The following is a 12,132-nucleotide window of genomic DNA, read 5'->3' on the forward strand; positions in this document are numbered from 1 at the left end:
TTATATAGTGCATTGAGTGCTCAGTTATGGAAGTCACAATCTGCAAAAACAATACAAAATACAGCTTTATGAAGACTGCATGAATTGGGGCAATAAAATATTACATGTTTCTTAAATATTAATACACAAAAGAAAAACACTCTATTAAAATATATACACACTTTAAAATAACCTGCTTTCTTTCTCCCAGTTCATTTCTGTTTGATCTTTATTTATAATGGATTTCTTATGGTACTTATTGGTACTGTCATAAAAAAAAAATAATTTTGACATGTCACAGGGACTTGTTAAAAGATTAAATACTTTGGGGTCTCACCAATCAGGAGAAGTAGCCAGGAGAACTGTGTGGTAGTGGGTTACATTTCCTGGGTCCTAGCGATCCCCATCTAGGCAGTTCTGTTCTAAGTTTACTGGAATTTATTTTTTTATATTGATCTACCAAAAAGTAATTCACTCAACATTGTGTTACATATGATCTGTGCAAGGTTATTTTAATTCAAATTTTTGCCTTAGGTGATACAATTTTTTTTTTAATGATACATATTCTTGTATTTATGCAGCACCACCTGGTGGATGCAATATGCAAAACAGTTTGTATGGTGCAAATAAACAAGTTTACTGTGTTTTATTTGAATGAACATTAAAAAAAAACCTATAACCAATACATACTGCATCTATGTCTATAGTAAACTTTGGCATCTGGGGCAACATATAGCTTATTAGCAGTCTACAGATTCAAGCATATATTTCATCCTTGTGTAGATTCACTAAAGTGACCCATAATTTAAAGCATTGTCAGATAAATTAACTTTTGTTATTGCAATCTCCATATATATAGCTGGGTAATGCCCATGGCACTCCCCACATGACTGGAGGTGGCATTGTTATCCAACCTCTGCTGACTCATCTCTAGAGCATCTCAGCAAATGATAAGCAGATAATAAATTACAATAATGAAAAAATATATGTTTAATTGTAATTTTAGATATATGTAAAATAATTGGGTCCTTTTAACTCCTTATTGATATCTGCCATGCATTTACAGTGAATGTGCAGGGAGTATGGAGCAGGCTCTCAGCAGCCAACAGCTACTATCAGTAACTTCGGAGATCACACTGATGCTGGTAGTTCATCCTTCTAGACGGCACAATCCATACCAGCTGCATCATCTATGCTGTTATTTAAGCAGTACCAGTCAGACTGGTCACCCCTGCAACACAATATCAGGGTACTAATTGTTATGGTAGCTGTAATACTCTTAAAGGCCTTGGTGGTTGCATCGTAAAATTTATATCCAAGCAATTGGTAAATCCATTGTACAAGTCCCACAGGGGAGTCTAGAAAGTTAAAAATGTATATAAATAAATATTACATAAATTTATTAAATCCAAATGTAATCAACAAAAATACATACCTAATTGGTATTATTGTGGGCAGAAGTATCCACATTATTAAAAATAATGTTACAGTATTTATCCAGCACATGTTCACATAGCGTAAAAGTACGGCCTTTGTTGCAATCGGCAACAATGGCCGTACTTTGTACGCATAGCTACACTGCACGTTCTTTTATAGGATCCCGGCCGGAGCGTATACACATAGTATACGCTCCGGCCGTGATCCCAAGCGGCGCCGCGAACAACTGACATGTCAGTTTTCTGCTGCCCCTATTCATTGAATAGCGGCCGTAGGAAACCATGTTAGTGCACACTAGTTTGGTATGGGAAGTTCAGATGCGGGCACTCGCCCATGCTCCTGCATGAGAACTCTACGGCATAAAGATCATCCAGCCAGTACTGCAGTACCGGCCGGGATGATCTTTGCAGAGACCGGCCTTTCCGTGACCCGGCTGGGTCACGTAGCGGCTGGTACAATACGCCATGTGAACATGGCCTTATATTGGAAATGACAAAAAAACAAAACTAAACAACCAATGCCCTAGCTCTACAGCAGCTACATACAATATTCCTGACTGTCATTATAAGGAGGAGCAAAAATAAATGATTTATCTGCACTCACCCAATCTTCTGCAAAAAAAATATATTTAATTGCAATTTTAGATACAGGATACTTTCTGCATACTAGACAGGACGCGTTTTGGCTCTCTCGCCTTTCTCAACTAATCTAATACATGAGGTGTCTATTGTAGTCAAGGTAACTGTTTCATGCATAGATGTTAGGATGGCAGCAGAACAGCAAGTTTAAACATATTCAGACATAATATAAGGCAAACATAAAATCAGGATTAGTATACAAGGCCATACTGACAGGTGGTGTTAATCACAAGAATCAACCTACCACCAGAAGTTTCTAAATCAATAATGGTTATCTAAAAAGAAATAGAAAAAAGTCATTAGAAACTTGGAAAAAATCATGGAAAAAGAAAAAAGTTTTTTTTTTTTTTTTACATTAGTTACATTGTACATTAGCACAATTTGTACTCTCTATTGAGGCCAGTCGGCTCTAGAGTCTGGAGAGTATGTATCCAGAAGGCTTCCCTGCGGTGCAACAGTTTTTTTTATATCTCCACCTCTTCGGGGTGCATAAACTTTCTCAATCACTTGGAAGCGCAACTGTGATACATTATGTCGGGCTTCTCTGAAATGGTGAGGCAGTAGCAAAAATACATTGTTCCATCTAATTGTAGACTTATGTTTTGATATTCTGTCCCTAAATGATTGAATAGTCTCGCCAACATACGCCTTACCGCATGGGCACTTCACTAAATAAACGTTTTTTGCTATCACATGAACTGGCCCTTAATCTGGAAAACCTAACCAGTATGCGGGTTATTAAAAGTGCTGCCCTTCTGTACATTGTTATATTGAGCACATCTTAGACAAGGGAAAGTCCTGTATCTCTGTGACATTAGTACTCCTTGATTATCCCCTTCCTTTTCCGTGCCTCTATCTGCCCTCACTAGAGTTCTGTACAGATTCAGTGCTTTTTTATTACATATTAGAGAGGGGTTTTGGAACTCTTTTCTATTGGGGAACGCTTGACTCAAGATGTGACAATGTTTCCTAATAATAGTGTCAACCCTCCCACTAAGTGGATGGTATTCACATATGAATGGTAGTCTTTTCATGTTATCTGATCTCACAGGAACTCTAACCTCAGGAGGTTTACTTGCTTTGGTAAGTAATGAATTGGGGTACACCCTATTGCGGAAGCGTTCCCTCATTTCGATCTTGGATGGGAACTCCCGTAATGGAGTATGCTATTACGATCTGTGGGTTTACGATAAAAATCTGTATCAAAGCCCCCTTGTCCATTCTTAAAAACCGTAATGTCCAAGAAGTTGTTGGTATTAGTGTTCCAATTGTACGTAAATTGTAGTTCTGGCCATACTGTATTGAGATGGTGAATAAAGTCGATTAGGATCTTATGTGCCCCGCCCCCCATATGCAGAACATTTCATCAATAAATTACGCCATAATTTGGCATGTTAAATAAACATAGTATTGTTGTAGACGTAATTTTCTTATATGTTAGCCATATACACATTTTCATAAGGGGGGGGCACATTCGACCCATCGCAGAACCTCTCTTCTGTAAGAAGTATGTGTCCTTAAACATAAAGTAATTACTAGAGATGAGCGAACCTCGAGCATGCTCGAGTCCATCCGAACCCGATCGTTCAGCATTTGATTAGCGGTGGCTGCTGAAATTAGATAAAGGCCTAAGGCTATGTGGAAAACATGGATATAGTCATTGGCTGTATCCATGTTTTCCAGACAACCTTAGAGCTTTATCCAACTTCAGCAGCCACCGCTAATCAAATGCCGAACGATCGGGTTCGGATGGACTTGTTATTAGTGTAAGGGCTGCCATCAAGTAACCACTTTAATACCTTTTTGATGTTCTATAGAGGTATAAAGGTATGTAACATTAACTGTTACTTGAAGATACTCTTCTCCAATGTTATCCAAAACACAGATTACTGCAGTATCCTTCAAATAGGATTTTGTCTCTTTTACCCAAGGGGTTAAAACCCTATCTAATAGTTTAGACAAGGGGGTGAAAACAAAACCAATGGATACCATGATAGGACGTCCTGTATATCTCTATAGAACATCAAAAAGGTTAAGTGGTTACTTGATGGCAGCCCTTACACTGATGAACAAAAACTTTTTTTTCTTGACTTACTACGAGTGGTACTGTATGAGAATTGGTGTATGGCAGGTATAGCTAGCCCGCACTGCTACCAAAACAGTCCCCTAGTGGATTAGATGATAGGGCGTAGGATGTATAAAAGTGGAGACAACAGGGTGCTTAGACGAAAAGGCAGATGTAGTATACTGTAACAGGAGAAATTCCAGCACTCACCGGTCAGCGTCTTCCAAACTTTATTACATAGAAAGCATTGCAGGGAGGGGATGAAATGAGGGAGCACTTCCGCAATAGGGGGTACCCCAATCCAAAAGCTTTTGCTACAGAGGAAATCATTGTGGATATCAAAACTGGATGCTACAGGTGCTGGAGGCCTTAATGAACGCAATGATTTAAGTGTGTTCCTGTAATCTTATGTAATGATTTGGCGTTACTTTTTATTTCACATTTTGTCACTGTTCACTGTGTGTATAAAGCACCTCCCCGGGTGTGATGTATTCGACCTGGCTAGAGGAAGGGAGGAGTCCCAAAATTGCTATCCCAGGTGATGCGCCTGCACCTCCACTGATCCACCATCCCCTCCCTGCAATGCTTTCTATGTAATAAAGTTTGGAAGACGCTGACCGGTGAGTGCTGGAATTTCTCCTGTTACAGTATACTGTATGAGAATTACTTTATCTTTAAGGACACATACTTCACATACTTCTTAAAATAGAGAGGTTTGGCGATGGGGTCGAATGTATTGGGGGGGGGGGGGGGGCACATGAGACCCTAATTGACTTTTTCACCATCTCAATACAGTATGGCCAGAACTACAATTTACGTACAATTGGAACACTAATACCACCAACTTCTTGGATGTTACGGTTATTAAGAATGGACAATTTATATCGTAAACCCACTGGTCGTAATAGCATACTCCATTACGGGAGTTCCCATCCGAGATTGGTTAAACGTGCTATCCCAAAATCACAGTTTCAGAGGATTTAAAGACTTGTCTCTAACGATGAGACCCGTAATACTAGACTCAATGAAATGAGGGAACGCTTCCGCAATAGGGGGTACCCCAATCCATTACTTACCGAAGCAAGTAAACCTCCTGAGGTTAGAGTTCCTGTGAGATCAGATAACATGAGAAGACTACCATTCATACGTGAATACCATCCTCTTAGTGGGAGAGTTGACACTATCATTAGGAAACATTGGCACATTGGTTAAAAAAAAGAACAAAATCCGTACAGAACTCTAGTGAGGGCAGATAGAGGCACGGAAAAGAAAGGGATCATCAAGGAGTACTAATGCCATGGAGACACAGGACTTTCCCTTGTCTAAGATGTTCTTAGTGCAACAATGTACAGAAGGGCAGCACTTTTAATCACCGGAATACTGGTTAGGTTTTCCAGATTAAGGGCCAGTTTATGTGATAGCAAAAACATTGTTTATTTAGTGAAGTGCCCATGCGGTAAGGCATATGTTGGCAAGAGTATTCACATGAAAGCAGCAACGTTGTTGTATTCCTGTGAGTGATGCATGTTAGAGATAGTCTCCTTCATTTAATTTAAGACACTGTTTTGGTATATGCAATACTTTTAGAAAATAGTTTTTGTATATCACATCTGTTGTACAGATTGATACCATTTTGTATTTGCTTTCCGCTAGAGCTTAACGTGATAATGTAATGTATTGACATGTATCAACCTGTCTGATTTATGGGGTTTTACATTGTAGGAGCATGCTGGAAAGCCACACCTCCCTCTGTTCATGGGAAATTCTTTCTACCTACATGACTTTGGACCAGCATATTGGATGCTTTGATCTAAAAGGGAAAAATACTTTTGCATATGAACTGACTAGGTCAATAACTAGTGATGCATATTATTGGAAAAAGTCTTGTATATACAGTATTTATACTAGATGACAGAGTGAGGAATCTATTACAGGATGGGCACCAATGGTACCCAGTATGTTTATTTTTGTTCTTTTTGCTAAACCAATGGAAGCATATGCCATTACTTTACCTCTACCCTTTTCAGTGACCTAATACTGTACATATATTTTTCTGTAGGTGGTCTGTTAAAAATACTCTGTCACTAGGTTTATGCTGTCCTATCTAAAGGTATTATAAACTAGTGATAGAGAATCAGAACAGAATGATGTATCACTTAGCCATATTCCTCTAAATAACAACTCTAAGCATGACAAAATAGTCCTCTCCATTATGTGCACGTGCAAGCGACCACAACAGTGATGCTAGCTTGCTCCTCTGCATCGGCCTGTGCTATAGGGGCTTTATTCCTCTCACTCCAGTCTGCTACACTAGCACACTCAGCCCACCGGTAGCTGACTGGCAGTTGTCTATTGATACTGTATAGGTAGATAGCTGTCAATCAACATCTGGAGGGTGGAGAGCGTGGTGCGACATATAAAGACCATTCCCTTACATATCAGGAGAATGGCTGAACTGAGTGATGTAAGCAATATACCGATCTGTTCAGCATTTCTTTCACTAGTTAATGCTGCCCTCATTTAAGGCAGCATAAAGCTAGAGAAAGATTCCCTTTAAATACAAGCACTTGACGTAACAAGAGCCTTATCTTTTGTTATGTTAGCAGTACTTGACTTGTTCGATAAAACCAATAGGTTAAAATTATAATACAGGTTTACAGGCGCAGAAATGTATATAATTTCTTAGTAATGTTCATGTCAAAATATGTACTTAACTGAATACAAAATTAATAGCAAAATAACCCTTTCTGGTGAATGGCATAGCACAGTTAGGGTGGTATTACACGAAGCGATTTTTTTCAATTAACGATAAACGATCTCCAACGATCGCAATAGCGGTTGCCTAATAATCGTTCGTTTTACTACACGGAAAGATTATCGGTTATATTGGAGCAACAAAATTCAAGAACACTCCCCTTTCAATTTGCGAATGAACAGGGAACGGCTAACGACATCTTATTCAAACGAACGATGTGCGAACGATGTGTAAAAGACAAACGATAAAAATAGATTCAAAACCTATTAAACGACCAGCGACCAATCGTTCGTCGTTTAATCGTTGTCTACTATTACACTTAAAGATAATCGTTCAAATACGACCGATTGAACGATTATTCGAACGATAATCGCTTCGTGTAATACCACCCTTACTTTCAATACGAAATTCACAAGGTGTATTGATAATGATGTCAACATCTTATTCATTTTCAATGTATAACATCACAGAAAGGTCTGCAGAGAGTGTCCTCAATCACATTAGACATTTCTTTGTTTTTGCGTTAACTTAATTAAGGTCCCTCCTCTAGATGACACTGTTCCTCTTCCAGTATCAAGGGAACCTGAAGACATTGTAAATCTTCCCCTTACTGTCATAAACTGTCTAGCCACATCATTCTAACACTGACAGTGAAAATGACCTTTCACTAACAAGTCCATTCAATGAATTTGCTGGAGAGCGTCCAAGTTCCCAAATAATGTATTTATATCATGCTATTACATGACAGCCCATTTTAAAATACTTAAAATTATAAAATGAAGGTTTTGCAGTTACCATATTTTTGGACTATAAGACACACTTTGTAGCAGGGAATAATGCTAACTAGATTTGCATTTCCAGGGAAATACATAGTGCTTGCAAAGTGCACCCCTTTAACAGTGACTTCCTTTTAAGAGAAACTTTAACCCTGGGTGCCATCCCTTTAAGAGCGACATGAGTCTCGTACCTTTAAGAGCGACCTGGGTCCTGTCCCTTTAAGAGAGACCTGGGTCCCGTCCCTTTAAGAGCAACATGGGTCCCTTTAAGAGCGACTTGAGTCCTGTCCCTTTAAGAGCGACCTGGGTCCCTTTAAGAGTGACCTGGGTCCCGTCCCTTTAACAGCAACTTGTGTCCATTTAAGAGCGACATGGGTCCCGTCGCTTTAAGAGCGACTTGGGTCCCTTTAAGAGTGACACGGGTCCCTTTAAGAGCGACAAGGGTCCCTTTAAGAGCGACAAGGGTCCCTTTAAGAGCGACCTGGGTCCCTTTAAGAGCGACCTAGGTCCCTTTAAGGAACCAAGGACGCTCTTTAAGGGATCCAGGTCGCTCTTAAAGGGACCCAAGTCACTCTTAAGGGACTCGTGTCGCTCTTAAAGCGACCAAAGTCGCTCTTAAAGCGACCAAAGTTGCTCTTAAAGGGACCTGTGTGCCTCTTAAAGGGACCTGTGTCACTCTCAAAGGGACCGGTGTCGCTCTTAAAGGGACCCGTGTCGCTCTTAAAGGGACCTGTGTCGCTCTTAAAGGGACCCGTGTCGCTCTTAAAGGGACCCGTGTCGCTCCTAAAGGGACCTTTGTCGCTCCAAAAGGGACCCAGGCTGCTCTTTAAAGGACCCAGGTCTCTCTTTAAGGGACCCAGGTCGCTCTTAAAGGGACCCAGGTCACTTTTAAAAGGACCCGTGTCGCTCTTAAAGGGACCCATTTTGCTCTTAAAGGGACCCAGGTCGCTCTTAAACGGACCCAGGTCCCTTTAAGAGCAACCTGGGTCCCTTTATGAGCGACCTGGGTCCCTTTATGAGCAACATGGGTCCCTTTAAGAGCGACCTGGGTCCGTATAAGAGCAACCTGGGTCAGTTTAAGAGCGACCTGGGTCCCTTTAAGAGCTAAATGGGTCCCTTTAAGAGTGACATGAGTCCCTTTTAGAGCGACATGGGTCCCTTTAAGAGCGACCTGGGTCCCTTTAAGAGCGCTTTCATTTTTCCCTCCTCCCCTTCTAAGAGCTCTAGCACTTTCAGTTTTCTATCTACAAGGCCATGTATAGGCTTATTTGTTACAGTAATAGTTGTACTTTGTAATGGCCTCTTTCATTTTACCATAACATGTATGATGGAATCTCAAATATATTATTTATGAAGATATAAATTGGTGAAATCGTAAAAAAGAATGCAATATGGTAACGTTTGGGGGGTTCCTGTGTCTCCGTAATGCACTATATGGTAAAAGCGACATTATACTATTACTCTATAGGTCAGTGCAAACACAACCATATGCAGGTTTACACAGATTCTTTAATTTTATATATATTTTTTTAATGAAATCCTTTTTTTTGGCAATTAAATATTAATAAAATGGGCCTATTGTGACGCTTATAACAGTTTTATTTTTTTCACCTACGGGGCTCTATGGGGTGTCATTTTTTTCCGCCATGATCTCTAGTTTTTATTAATACCATATTTGTGAAGATCAGACGTTTTGATTACTTTTTATTCATTTTTTTTATATAATGTAACATAAAATCGGTAATCCGCGCACTTTTTTTTCCCTCTTTTCGTGTGCGCTGTTCACCGTTCGCAATGACGTTTGTTATATTTTAATAGATCAGACAATTACGCACGCTTCGGTTCATTATATGTTTATTTATTTATTTTTATATGTTTTATTTATATAATGGGAAATGGGGGTGATTTAGACTTTTATTAGGGGAGGGGCTTTGGGGCAGTGTGTTGGTGTTTTTAACTTTTTTTTATACATTTTAAGTCCCTGTACCTTGATTACTTTTATTTTACACATTCATCATTGCTATGCCATAGGCATAGCATTGATCAGTGTTATCGGCGCTCTGCTCATTGAGCCTGCCTGTGCAGGCTTAGTGACCAGAGCGCCGATCGGACAGCACGGAGGTAGGTGAGAGACCTCCGGTGGTCCATTTTTCTGATCGGGACCCCCGCAGTCACACTGCGGGGGTCCCGATCGGTAAGTGACAGGGGACTCCCCCTATCACTTAAACGCAGCGGTCGCGCCGCAATCGCAGCTTTTAAGGAGCTAATGTCACGCTGAAGCGCGATCGCTGCAGCATGTCATTAACGGTGAGGTGCCGGCTGCTGATTGCAGCCGGACCCCACCTGCTCCGGAGCGCGCTTCATAGCTCAGGACGTACCGGTACGTCCAGGGTCGTCTGGGGACAGACTTCCAGGACATACCGGTACGTCCTAGGTCGTCTAGGGGTTAAGAGCGACTTGGGTTCCAATCGAAACCCAAAATAGATAGCACACCTCACACCGCCGAGGGCTTCGAAACGCAGTTTGAACGGAGTCTGTGCGCAAAGCGGTTCGGGCTGTATTAATCGCAGAAAAATGGCTGGAAGAAGAAGAAGAAACGGAAGAAGAAGAAGAATACGGATTACAATATAGTGCTTTTTCAAGCACTATAAAAAGTACCTGCGTCTTATAGTCCGCAGTAAGGGTGCAGAGCAGGTAAGGAAACTGTATGCAGTTGGCATATTACAGTATCCTGAAATTAGGGCCGCTTAAAGTGAATGTACCATCAGGTACATCACTTTAAGATTTGTACATTAAAGGCAGGCACGGGGAAGCTGGTGCCACGGTCCTTTTTATAAACTGTATCCCGGTTCCCATCTATTCCCGGTCACCAGCCCACCAGAATCAATGGAGTCACTTCAAAGTGGGGGCAAAGTGATCACATTGGGGGCTGGTGGGTATAGGCTGGTGACCGGGAATAGCGGGAACCGGGACACAGTTAAAGAGAAGAACTGCGGCGGGTTTAACAATAAATAACTGAAATTTAGTGAAAAAAATAATGAAATGAAAAACATTTTTGACTAAGTATATACGTAAAATTATATTGGCTTGAGACAGCAGAAGATAATGCATTGTTCAGGAGGGAAGTTGATGCTGGGGAGCTGGAGACAATACAATATTGAAAATTAAGGGGGCACCTTCCTGTCAGGGGTAAACCAAGCAAAAGCCTGTTAAATCCAGTACAATTTGTATAACACTTTATTAGAAAGTTAAATATCTTGAGGTGATGGTTTCATTTATTAATAATTTCTGTTACTCGATAACCCCTTTAAGGAAAAAAAAAAAAAAAGATTTATCAGGTTGTTGTGACACCTATATGAAGACAGATCAGCCTTAACATAGATACAGTTTCCTCTTTATTTTCTTTATACTTATATCATATGTATATGTCTATAAATGCATGTCATGTAGTCAATATGCCAATGCATTATTTTTCCAGCAGCTGACTATGTTGGAGCACTTGATGCAATAATACATTTGAAAGTAATATTAAATGTTTTCCACCAGGAGAATACACATTCATACAACATATCAGAGGTCGATTATTTCATTATAGCAAAGCAGTAAGTACAAAGCCATGCTGTACGGATCATAAGAAATTCATCTATCCTAATGAATTTAACCTAAGCAAAGACTGAATGCTGCTGTTCTGTGTGAAATCATTAGTTTCTCTGTCAACCAGCGATATGTGCTATGAAGAAATCACAACAGGTCAAGGATAGGAGAATTGTTTGCTGCATGTTCTCATTGCCCTGACCATTACAAGTGGAATGACATAGAAGTCACGCAATATGTTGAGTTGAGATTGGACTACTGAATTAACAATATCTGAGCTCAGGGTTCCATTTATAGTTTGTCTTACCATTGGCCTCAAGAAATGAATATATCCAATATTAAGAGAATTTAAAGAAAAGTCATTCAGCAGACCAAAGGGCTCTCATGTTTGATGAAGTCAGTGAAAAGCATACAGAAAGCATACAGTAGCTCACATATACAGAAATCTACTGGTTATACATCAAAGTGGTATGACACTTAGAAAATTGTCATGTGGGCCCCTACCCTCTAGTGAGCGAGTGACCGAATGTCAAGAAAATCTACTGATGCCTATGCAGGGGCGGAAGCATTGTTGTAAAGTAACATGAGAGTATGTACATATCTGAAACTGACAAGAGGAACTTCAATTACACTAGACAATGAAGACTTTGCTTCCTGAAAACCTTTGAACGTATGTTATGTAATTTTTGTACCATTTTTCAGAAATATTCTGTTTTAGTGTTTTTGTTTCATATTTTCAGACTGTTCATGTATTGTCCACAATATATAATCACAGAGTAGTCCAGACAGTAATATCTGACTATATCCGGAACCCTCAAAAGATAAATACTAATCACAGTTAGGATCCTATTAAAATTTAACTTTTATTAATTATTAATGATAAAAGAT

Source organism: Dendropsophus ebraccatus, chromosome 11 (genome assembly GCF_027789765.1).
Source record: "Dendropsophus ebraccatus isolate aDenEbr1 chromosome 11, aDenEbr1.pat, whole genome shotgun sequence".
NCBI lineage: Eukaryota > Metazoa > Chordata > Amphibia > Anura > Hylidae > Dendropsophus > Dendropsophus ebraccatus.